This window comes from Bidens hawaiensis, unplaced genomic scaffold, assembly GCF_021521415.1.
Source record: "Bidens hawaiensis isolate Kalapana, Puna unplaced genomic scaffold, B.hawaiensis_p1.1 tig00030400_1, whole genome shotgun sequence".
NCBI classification, from domain to species: domain Eukaryota; kingdom Viridiplantae; phylum Streptophyta; class Magnoliopsida; order Asterales; family Asteraceae; genus Bidens; species Bidens hawaiensis.
In genome coordinates this window covers 42,232-55,703 of record NW_027495065.1, presented here as the reverse complement: position 1 = coordinate 55,703, position 13,472 = coordinate 42,232, and positions in this window count along the sequence as shown.

The following is a 13,472-nucleotide window of genomic DNA, read 5'->3' as shown; positions in this document are numbered from 1 at the left end:
ACAATGACGCAGATGTGGACCCGACTCAGTATCGGGCTATTATAGGTTCTTTAATGTACTTAACTGCTTCTAGGCCTGATATTATGTTTGCAGTTTGTCTTTGTGCTCGTTTTCAGGCAAACCCAAAGGAATCTCACATGAAGGGTGTGAAGAGGATCTTGCGATATCTCAAAAGCAAACCTAAGCTGGGGTTGTGGTACGCGAAGGGAGGAGACTTGGAGTTGGTCGCTTACACAGATTCTGATTATGGAGGGTGCAATCAGAGTCGGAAGTCAACTACTGGAGGATGTCAGTTTCTAGGAGGCAGATTAGTGTCCTGGCAATGCAAGAAGCAGACATCAGTCGCTATTTCAACATGTGAAGCAGAATACATGGCAGCATCCAACTGCTACTCCCAGGTTCTGTGGATTCAACAACAGTTACGCGACTATGGTCTGAATTTCTCACTTACTTCAATTTGTATTGATAACACTGCTGCGATCTCAGTAACTAATAATCCCGTAAAGCACAGTAAAACTAAACATATTGACATACGTCATCATTTTATACGGGGTTGTGCTGAGAAGAAACTGATTGTGCTTGAAAAGGTGGATACGCTTGATAATTTCGCTGATTTATATACTAAAGCGTTTGACAAATCAAGATTTCAAAACCTTATTGAGCTGAATGGGATGATCAATCCCGAGTAACCATGCTTTGTGTTTGATTAAAAAAAAAAAAAAAAAAAACGTCACTATCGCTGAGAATTATGTCGGTTGCCTCAGTTTGAAGGACATGTCTTAGGATATGTTTGGTCCTCATTTCTACTTGTAGAATATGAGGATAGCCATTAACCAGATGACTGAAAGTGACCGGGTCGGTTTATGATGTGTTTTCATTCTTTCGCTGAAAATTAGTCAATCATACTTAGTTAGAAGGACACATACTAGTATGTGGTCGGTCCAGTTGATCCATTGGATCTTCAGGATTGCCGTTTACCTGAAGACTTTGACTTGATCGGGGCGATTGAAGTTAAATTTTTTTATGGGAAATGAAATTATTTTTCAAGTCTACTACTTCGTAAGAAGTTCGTTTGCTATGTTTAACAGAAAATTGATCCAACCTTGGAAAATGATACATATACTGATTATGTGTGCTTAACTAGTGAAGTTATTAGGCTTAAAAGGCTTTAGAACAGTCATTGTATGTCATGGTAGCTTTTTATGGTGCGTAAAAGTAGATGTGATACAAACTAAATCTACTCGATTTTACGTGGAAACTCCTTAAGAGTTTTGCATGTCTTCATATATATCTTTCCGAATGATAGGCAGAAAAGCGATTACCCAGTCATACATGAGCCCGTAAGTGTTCTGATTCCCGTAAAGATAGTGTGTGAAGAAACTGCAGTGATCCAGATTCGGGACTTGCAGTTGTTTACTACTCTGAAGTCTATGTAAATGTTTATTCAAAAAAAAATAAAAAAATAAAAAAATAAAAATTATGAGTTATTGAAACATTCTAGAGCTAACAATGTCAAGACTTCTCAATCATGGAGTAAGAAAGAGAACGGGAAGCAGATGAAGAGTACTTACAAACTTAATCAGACACTATGGGTTGAGGTCAATTCGGGGTGACTTGGGGAAAGCCAAATACGCTTTGAGAATAGATAGGAGGCATCATAATCTCTGAGTTGTTGCCCACTTAAATTTTGAGGCTAATTGAACCTAACTCGTATCACAGAAACGATGAAAACCATTTTAAGTTATTTACCATACTTACAACCTGTTTCTTTATGTCATAATACAGCTAAACACGGATCTATGTGACAGTCACGTAATTAGTATGATTCCTGTTCGGATCTTTTCTAAAACGTAGTAGTCCCTGTCGAGACTGAAATTTGATCCCTTGTACTTTAATTTTTAAAAGTTTTTCGTACTTAGGTAGTTTTATGATTTTATAACTGGTTACTTGGACTTGATCGTGTCATTTAACTCTTTAAGGAGGTTTTAAAAGTTAATTGAAAAATGTTAATATTATATGGGTTGGTTTTGTAATTATCGGCGAAGTTGTTAAACAGGCGAACTTGTGCATAACTTCGCCCAGGCGAAGTTATCCTTAACTTCGCCTGTATAATCTTCTCCCCTATATAAAGGACTCTAAAGGTCAAACTGTTCATTAATTTTCAAAACAAGCGAACTTATTCTCTCCGTATTTTCAGCGAACTTATCCGACTAACCAGCGAACTTGTCTTTCGATTCCATCTTTGTTCTTTTTCTCAGTTTCCGTTACCGATTCAAGGTTCGTAGTGTCGTCATAGCTAATAATCTTTGTCATTGGTGTTTTATCAAAGGTCGTTTAGACCGGTTTCATGACCTCGGTCGGTCGGCCATTATTAACCGTTGTTTCAAACTTGTTTTTACGTGTTTGTGAACAACCTGAATGTCTAGACCATCATAAAATCGAGTTTTACGGAGTCCACAATCGTTAAATTCACCAACTGCACGTCGTTTCGTAAACCTAACAGTCGCCATTTCAGATTCAGGCGAACTTAAGGATTAGGCGAAGTTATCCGCAACTTCGCCTGAGGTTTAACTTCGCCTGAGGCGATGTTGTGGTGAGGCGAAGTTATCATTAACTTCGCCTGGACCTTTTTACTTATTAGTTATTAGACGAACTTAAAGATGAAGCGAAGTTGTTCCCAACTTCGCCCCACCTTTAACTTCGCCTATACAGATTTTATCACAACTTCGCTCATGGTAACAAGCGAACTTGTGTTATGCCTTAACGTTTATCTAACTTGGTTCGTTTGTTGCAGATATGGCTGCTGTTGCTGGTGCTGGAGGTGCTGGTGGCGATGATGGGGGAGATAATCAAAGGCAGTTCTTCCCGGGTCATAATATGTATATTACGTTAGACCCAGATGCGAGTGGTGTGGAGGATTACCGCGAAATCATCACTTTCCTCCTTCGCTCGCGGATATTCCACGCGATCACAACTACTCTGCCGATATCCTTACCCAATATTGAGGATTTTTGGTAGACGGTGGAATACGATTGCCGCGTTGAGCCCCCGTTTATGCGAGCAACCGTTAACAATCAAGAAGTTCAGTTCTCTTCTTAACAAATCCGGGCGGCTTTACGTTTCGGTAATGAGACCAGGGATGACCCGACGGACTTTGTGGCTCCTTTCCGAGATGGAGCGTTTTTACGAATGGGCTATTTTGGTCCGTTGGGCGATACACAAAGAAGGAAGGGTTTCCTACTCGATCAGTGGCGCTTTCTCATGCACGTCATGAGTGTTTGTATGTCTGGGAGAAAGGCGGGCACTGACAGGATGGGAGGGACCATGCAGTCGGCGATGACTGCTCTGACTTATAACAAACGTTATAGCTTCAGTCAGATGGTCTTCTATGAGATCGATAGACAAAGACGGGCAGTGGCGCGTGAGAGGTTCATCATGTATCCTAGATTCATCCAGATGATCTTGAACCATGTGGCTCCAAATCTACCTCAGCGCCGCCCTATCAGATACGTGGAAAGTGTGAACAAACGTATCTTCGCCCAATGCAGAACTTCGAGTGCTAGGAGCAAGCCTGAACTGCGTCCTAGGCATACTCCACTGTTTGGGTATTTAATCAACCCGGAGTATGTTCCTGCTAATGGGGACGAGTTTAGAGATCCTCAACCACAACAGGCGGGAGCACCTCAAGCTGTACCTGCTGCGCCTGTTGTGTCAGCTGAAGAAGAAGTAGACCTTGACGCTGCTTTTGGCGGCCAAGGATTCTTTGACATGGATCGTATGCATCCAGCAGAAGAGATTCAGGTCTCGGCTGCAAGAGTTTCAACTGTGGAAGTGACTAGGGCAGCTACAACGGTGGCTGACTCAGATTTTGATGATGTAATGGATGAGGCAAGACGTATGATGGTGACTCAAGAGAGGACGTTTGGGAAGAGAAAGAGGACAGATGACGACAGTGAGTCAGAAGAAGAAGAAGACATTCATAAGTTGATCAGACGTTCAAGAAGGGACAGGACAGGTGCAGGTATGGGTTCAGGAGCTGGAGAGACTTCAAGGATAGTACGTTTTGCTCCGCCCGCACTGTCCGGTATGTCAATTGTCCCTACAACATTACAGGTCACAAGGCCAAGCGCCACGGATGTACCCGTGGTGGCTACATCATCTGTTGGCCTCCCACCCACTACTTTCCAGCTGACGACTCCGGAGATTGTGTCTTTACCACCTCCAACTCTTACTCCTTCAGAGGTGGTTGCACAATTTGTTGAGTCGACAGTCGTTGCAACTGCAGGGTTATCAGGTATGATACCACCTGCGGTTACGCCTGCTTCTGATGTCCCCGGTTACATTTGAAATCCCTCCTCAGTATACTCAAGACATATCTCACATGAGGTTCGATTTCGATGCAACCCGATCAGACTCGGAGAGAATAGCTGCACTGGAACGGGTCGTGGCAGAGCAATCTAGGATCAATCTTATCCAGACCCAGGCTATTCAGAGCCTAGTGGTAGAGAATCAGCTGCAGTCGTCCCTCCTGATTGAACATGGAAAAATTATAGATGCTATGAAGGAGTTCTTGGCATCTCAGGGGGAGACGAGCTGTAAAGGCGACGAGCTCAGGACAAAGAAGAAGAATGACAGAGACGATGATCCCAATGCATCGAAAGGTGCAGGTGGTGAGTTGCCAAGAACTACTCAAGCTCTTGGGACTTCCACAGCTCAGGGGGAGTCTGCAGGTGCAGCTGGCGGTTCTGGTGGTGATGAGGTGGTGATGGTAGATGACGAGGAGATGGGAGATGATGTGATCGATGCCTTGAAGGAGTTGGATGATGATATGTTAGATGATGATGAATTTACATGTGATGATGATATATTGCCAGTCGAAGAGATTGAAAAGATTGGTGAACAGATAGTGATAGAAGATGATGTTGAAGAGGGTGAGATAGTTGATGAGAATGTTGAACACGAGATCCCTGAAGTTGAAAAGTCGAATGTATGTGAAGATACAGTAGTTGATGATACAGAATGGGAGGAGCAGCCTAGATGGAAGGAAGGCTATGCTCATTGGTTTATCAAAACGAAGAAGCCAGTGGTACCTACAATGTTCAAGAAAAGTTATAATATTAAAGGGTACGCTGAGTCAAAGAAAGGCATTATCTGTTGGTTATATGATGAACAGCTAAAAGTGTTCGTGGTGAAAAGATATGATGGGATCCAATACTTTAAGAGGACGTTGAGGTCTCTCAATACATTGCCTGAATGTGAGGTAAAGGATTTGGCTAGATTGGGGTTGATTAATAGAAGCGACGACAACATGGCGAGAGTTATTGGGAAAATCGTGTGGAAAGAAAGTATTAAAGAAAAGAAGTTTGAGTTATTAAAGCCACAGAAAGAAAAGCTAGTGGAAGATAAGGAAAGAGGAATGAGAGCAGATGGCAAGCCATGGATGGTGATGAAGTACAAACCGATTCGATGCATGAAAGAGGTTCCAATGAAGACTATGCCTCAAGATGTGTTGAAGAATCTTAAATGGTGGTATGTGGATTGCCAGACTGCTGAAGCCGTGATGGAAGACGAAGATGAACAAGAAGTGCTAAGAGTGTATGATCCGATGCATCTTGTTAATTTATCGAAAGCTGATCTGCAGGTGTTAAATGAAAAGAAGATATTTTATATTCCTGCTTGGAAAGACGAAGCGAGGAAATATCAGCGAGTAGTCACGGTATGCGTGAGAGAAGGAGTACATGCATGAAGACCAAGAGATTGAAGATTACAAGACACGTGCTTAAAGATCAAGACATGAAGCTACTGCCAAGGGGGAGTCTGTTGGTGCATAAATGTCAGTAGTTCATAGTCTAGTGTCTGTAATTGAGTCTGTAATGATTAACTATGTTTTATATGTTTAAGCGAAGTTACTGACAAGTTCGCTGTTTAGGCGAACTTGTTAGTCAAGCGAAGTTACGGACAACTTCGCCTGAACATGCCAGGCGAAGTTGTCGTGTATATATATTCCTAGGTTACGGTTTGTTTAAGGTTGTTCATCAAGTTGTTCAAGTTATCGTATACAGACGTGTGTGAGTCGAGAGACGTGTATTCAGTGATTATATCACGTGTTCGGTTATAATATAACGTGTTTGTTTATTCGTATCGTGTGTTTGTTTGATTCGTGTTCTACGCTCGTAACGACCTACACAGGGATTCCGCACCTGTGTAGATTGAGATATCCCGTGCAGATCCATCCAGGGAACCTACAACATCTTTACCATCATAATCAAATACCAGATAGTCTCCCCTTTTTAGTTTTAAAGATTCAACTACTTTCAGCCAACTCCTCCTAAAATAAAACTTTTGTCCAAGTTCAAGGATTTTGACTATACAATCATTCATGTCATCAGCACGTATGGTAAAATATCCGATAGAGATATTTTTGAGGTCTTCAAATCGTTGAACAAACAAAGTTGGCACCACCTTTATATTCAAAAACATGAAAAACTAATTTAAAATTTTCCATACCCTTACTATTACTTTAAACTCACAATTAGAATACATACCGTATAATCAATGTCAAGATGGAACAGCGTTTGGTAGAATGAATTGCTGTCAGCAGTAACACGAGTTTCATTGAAATGCTGAATTGTGAAACATGAATTTCCATCATGCTTAAACACCAACAAATCGTCATAAGCTAACTTCAAATCTGAAGCAATGTTTTCCCATCCTTTAGTTATCCTATAAGCATTCTTCACATATTTTATTGAAACTGTCCACCTGGATCCACTTTTTGTTCTAATAGTAGTAGAACCAAGTGGATAATTGAATTTTGAAAATAATTCATCGTAGGTTAACGGTAGCTTCTGAAATAAATACAAATTCAAAACCTTTTACATTAATATACTTATTATGTACTGATACTATTTAAAAACTACAAGGCTTACCATAGAAGTTGCATTAGGCTTTTTTATAATCTTAATTAACTTTGGACCCATCTCACCTGTGAATGATTGTAACAGTCAATTTTGTATTACAGTTTATGTTATCATTCAAACATATCAATAAATGAACACTAACACAATGTCAAAATAATACAAACATTATTTCATTCTAATTATATTTCTTTTCAAAAGCCCTAATTTTATTTATCAAAATACGTATACATAATTTTTCAATAAATTTTGTTTTGCAATCTACATAAACATAAAGAAAACATATATTCAAACATTAAACTTCAAAGATTATTTGAATCATCACTTTCTTTTTTCAAAACTTTCACAGTTTCACTTACTTTAACCTTAATAAACAGAATACTTAGTATGTGAAAAGTAACTCACCAAATTTTGAAGATCTTAACAAGATGATAAATGATTCTTTGAAATCAGCCGTAAATAATTTATATTTGGAAGATGCAAAAGTGAAGATGGAAGATGAAAAGTTGTTAAGATAAAGACTTTAGGTTAAATAAGGTTTTATTGGGAGGAGTACTATACGGTTGAATTATATTCTTTTATTTTTCATAATAAAGTTTTTCTTAATTTTTTTAACAATTTTAATCATCCTTATAATTAGTAATTCCAAAAATAATATAACGTTTTTGTTAAAAAAAATTTCCAATCTTTTTTATTTTTGATATACATTCTTAATTTTTTTTCTCACAATCTTATAAAAAGAATATATATATCTCTAAATTTGATAGGAAATTTAAAAAATAATCATATAAATAACATAAATGAAGTTATTATGTATACTTTAACCCCTTCACATTTTAAGTTTAATATTTATACAAAAGTTAAGCGTATCTATTATCATGCAATTTTGTAAATGATAATATGTATGAAACTTTTTAGTCACCTGATTCAAACGCCAAAATGGATTATTCGATACAAACATCTCGCTTTCTATATAAATGTCTTTAGAAATTACTAAATGAAAACTATCACTATATCTGTTAACAAAATATATTTTTAATTGAATTTTAGGGTTATATGTGAAATTGATTTTTTAAATTTACTCATCTTATTATATACTGTTATTAATTTATTTAAGAAAAAATATTTTATCAACCCGTGTAGCACACGGGCATATAAGCTAGTATATATATATATATATATATATATATAGGGAAAGACTTTGTTTGGAAACCAAGTTATATGAGAAAACTTTACATGGGGTAATGGAGTTGTCCACATGTCTTGTTATCTTTATATCCATACGAGTATTTTCGGCATTTTATAACACACAAATTTGATGCACATCTTTCAAGAACTTCTAGATCATGTAACATAACATGTATCTATTTTCTCTCTCTTACAATCTAAATCTTAACTCTCTCTCTCTCTATTATGAACCTGGAAGATATTATATCTTCTTCAAGTTCTTATAATCATGCCACGGCCATCGTAACTGATGGATAGATCGAGGCCGACATAACCGTCACAAGCACTACACTATCATCGTAGAAGAACACGATGGTGGCTAGGGTGGCCGGATAAAGAAGAGGACGTGGTGTTTAGGGTTCCGCCATTTTGGTAGCTAGGGTCTCGCCATTGAAATTGTGGCCGAATAAAGAAGAAGACGACAGTTGCTAAATACAACTGATTTGCAGGTTTGAAGTTGGATTTAGATTTGGTTCAGATCCAAAGGACGGCGGTTGGATAATTACGAAAGTAGCCAGAATTTATTGTTTCTCTTTAGTGTTTGGATGTTGACGCAACCGAGGTTGAGGATGACGGAAGTAGCCGGAACCGACCAGTCGTTTTTTTGGAATTTTTTTCAAAGTGGTGTTTATTCACAAAAAAAAAAGGAAAACAGGGAAAGTCAAAAAAAAAAGGAAAATGGTGTATCCGCTGCTGCCAGCAGCGGATTAGGAAGAAACTAAACTTGGATCCGCCATTGGCAATGGCAGATCAATCATTGGGAGCTAATCCGTCACTGCCAATGTCGGATTAGGAAGAACAAGTTTACAACAGAATATTATTATCCAACAACTCCGTCTTCGTCGCCGGCTTGTTATTCTCAGTCTACTACTTCCCACTTCATATTATTATCTCACCAAACCCACAACCACCACTATCTGGTCAGTCAACGCTGATCACCGGTCAACACATCATCATCTCTTACAATCACAAACTCCAGTGAACTCCAATTCGCCGGAATCCCACTTCCAGATTCTCCGGCAACACCTGGAAACAAAACCCTCAAAATATCCGATGACGGAAGCCTGACGTATGGAAACTGGAGTAGCTTCAACCACCCAACATACACAAATCGTCCCGAACCAAAACATCACCGGAACAACACTCGCCGTGACACCGGAACAACACTCGCCGTGAAAAACGGGGTTGTAAACTTGTTCTTCCTAATCCGCCATTGCCAATGGCGGATCCAAGTGGAGTTTCTTCCTAATCCGCTGCTGGCAGCAGTGGATACACCATTTTCCTTTCTTTCTTTCTTTTTTGACTTTCCCGTTTTCATTTTTTTTTTAATAAACACCACTTTGAAAAAAAAATCCCATTTATTTGCTCAGATATGTGGTTCCTCATGCTGGTTTGACTTTAGTTTTTTTTTATTTGTTTGTTATTTGATGAGCTGGGTGTAATATTTTGTGTATATATTTTACACAGTTACTTGGATTACACTAACATATGTATTAAAGAGTTTAGATGTTTTACACGTGTTACGTTTACCCGTTACATATGTCTTAAAGAGTTTGCATGTTTTACACATTTTTATTTACTAGTTTTACATGTAATACTTGTATTAGACTTACATATCTTATAGAGTGTACATGGTTTACATTTTTTACATTTACCAGTTTACATGTACTAAATTTGGAGAGACAAACTCAACACACATCCTAATTGGTTTGCCTAAATTTTTTTTGAAGAGGGAGTGTTTTACACATTTTACACTTACCAGTTCACATGTTTTACGTCTGGTTTACATCTTTTTAAAGAGTTTACATCTCATTTTCGTCTAAAGAGAGAAACACGCTTTCCAATGTCAGTATTTTGATTTTTGGATAGCAAGAGTGAGTGGGAAATGTGTCCCCACTTGCAAACAACATTCACATAGTCGATTACTAATTACAAGAGTTTACATGTTTGATATGTTTTACATTTGCTTCTGGAAAGAGAAACACGTCTCCCAAAGCCACTATTCAGCTTTTTGGAGAGAGAGAGAGGAATGCGTCCCAACCTGCATAAAAGCTATAATTTTGTCCCAACCTACAAAAAACATTTGAATAGTCAATTACTAAACTACCCTTATGCATATTTTGTACCTTTATGATGTGGCCCCTTTAGAAGATTAGATCTCAACCATTGATCTCCAAGGTCAATGACTTCTAATTAGTTTCCCAAGTTTTCTCATATATATGAGTTTTCATTCTAGCACATCTATATATATATATATATATATATATATATATATATATATATATATATTTAGGCTTAAGTTCAGAAGAAAAATGATATTACCGCGAGAAATGAATATGAGCCACTATTTTTATTTTAGGTTTTAAAAACATAAAAATAAACGAAAAGGATGTAAATGCATTCTCTCTCTTCAGTTAATACAACTAATATAACCATAATAAATCTCTCTCTAATTAACATGTCTATCTGATTTAACTATAATAATTAAAAAGATAGAAACACTAATTTAGTTTAATAATTTTTATACATCTTCTTTATTTTATCCAATAAAAATACAATTTATTCATATAATACTAGTTTTTTATAATAAAAAACAATTTTTTTCCACTCAATTTATTAGCATATATCGACACTTAATTTTTAACAATAAATATCAAAACATAATATATTTTTTTTCAATTGATATATCTAGAAAAACTATTGTCATAAATAATAAAAAAAATGTCATACAAATGTGTCCATTAAATATAAGCAACAAATATACAACCTATACAAAATTATATAACCTACACTTGTGTTGAGCAATAAATACTTAGAACATACAAAAAAACATACAACTTACATATTTAATTCGACATCAACAATTATATAAACTACACAAAGATACACATATCCTACACCTGTGTAGGTTATATGTTTTTCGTGTGTAGGTTATATGTTTTCTTATTCTTAGAACAAGTGTGGGTTATATGTTTTTTTTGTAGGTTGTATATTTCACAATTAATTCAAACATGTGTAAAATAGTTTTTTGTATTATTCGTCACAATGTAACTACGTGTTGATGGATATTGATAAGTTGAGTTGGAAGAAATTTGTTTTAAATAGAAAGCAATTTTAATGTATGAATACATTGTATTTGTGTAGCATAAAATTTTCATGTGTGTGTGTTTATTTTATTGATGATGAATTTTGTGTAAAGGTTATATGTTTTCTTATTTTTAGAACAAGTGTAAGCTATATGTTTTTTTGTAGGTTGTATATTTTTTTTGTTGATGCTTATTCTAGACACATGTAAAATAGTTTTTTATATTACTTATCACAATGTAACTACGTGTTGATGGATATTAATATATTGAGTTGGAAGATATTGGTTTTGATAAAAAGAAATTTTAACGTATGAATAAATTGTACTTGTGTAGAATAAAAATTCAAGAGACAAAAAATAAGTTATAAAAATAAATGAATTCTTAATATTTTTCAATTATAGTAATTTGATTAGTTATATTAATTGAATAGATAACTATTATGGTTTATTAGTTATATTAACTGAAGATAGAGAGAATGCATTTATACTTTCTTAATTTGTCTTTAAGCTTTTAAAACATATAATGAAACTAGTGGCTCATATTCATTTCTTGCAGTAATATCATTTCTCTCCTGAACCATTCCCTATATATATATATATATATAGGGAATGGTTCAGGAGAGAAGTCATTTTACTGCGAGAAGTGCGAGAAATTAATTTGAACCATTGATTATGTGTAATCAATGGTCCTTACCTAAAATGGCAATGCTGTAAATTTAAGCTCTTCATGTTAGTTGATTTTAATACTTGAAGGGTAGTTTTATATTTTGATTGAAGAAACCAATTTTGAAAACAATCATAACTAACTCTCCGTTTAAATAGACATTAATACAATAATACATAATTGGGTATTTTTGAATTTTATTTGTAAAAAAATCAATTTCATTTCACTTGTTTTTATTTCAAGTCGTGTACATTTTTTATTAATATGTATTCATAGATTTTGTTTTTTTTATTTTGCCTATATTATATTTATATAATCCTAGACACATTGGTAAATAACTGTAGGGGTTCTATTTATATATGAATATTATCCTACACAAATTGGATAAATTCCTACACTTAGTTGGTAAATATATGTGCGAGTAAACAAATAATAATTTATGTAGAATTTAAGACATGTCTTGTAAAAGTTACCGAAAATATCAAAGGAATGTCCGATGCAATACAAATGTATATAGCGTAACTGAATTAATTAACTTACACAGAAAAATTCGTCCAATACAAAAAAAAACAGTAAAAAAATTACATAAAGACTTAAAATTTGGACACAACCACCCCACTATTATAGTTTACAAGCACACAAAGAAAACAAATTTTCCTACACAACCACCAGTCATACACATATTTTTAAATCTGACATAGTTATTAAAAAAAACTAATAACTTCATATGGATTTGACAACCAAACTATGTGAATAAACTTTTAGTTGTGTATGCTACTAAACTTTGTGTAGGTATATCTTAATATAGTTCTCTAAATACATATTTGTTATGTAGGTCATTAAAAGTTTGTGTAATTACATTTTAATATAGTTATCGAAATAAATATATTTTGTGTAGGTATATGTTGGTTGTGTAGTGATATGTTGTGTTGTGATGATTTCATGTAACATCCCGTTTTCTAGTTTCGGTTAATAAATGAAAATACGAGTTATTATGAGTCGGGCTAGTGTTGGGTTAAATGGATGTGGGTTATGGACTTGGGTTATGAAAGAAAGAGGAAAGGGTCATGGGCTTAAGCCCATGATCCATAATTATATAAGTCATAAATACCCATTAATCATTCATTTCACACATATTCCATACACCACCAAAACACACACTTAAGCTCTCTTTCTTTCTCTAGATTCTCTCTCTCTAGCCGAAATCACCAAGCAAAAACCGATCCCGATCCAAGGTAATGATAGTATGATATTGTATAAGCTTAAACCCGTCAGATATAATCACGAAACAACGAACCGACACCATTAAACCATTAACTTCACGAGATCCGGGTGGAATCATGTATAAATCGAACCAAAGGTGAGGGTAGGGATAACCCTAGCTCAGATCTAGATCGGACGGGACGAAAAACGGTGAAAAACGAGTTAAAACTCGTTTTTTCGGCGAATCCGCGGTTTTCCGGCAACGCCGCCGGAAAAGGGTAATACGAGGTAAGAGATGTCAGGGAATGTTCTGACATTCCCTGACCTAACCCTAGTTCGCTAACGGGAAGTTAACGAACCAGAGGTGATTCACTAA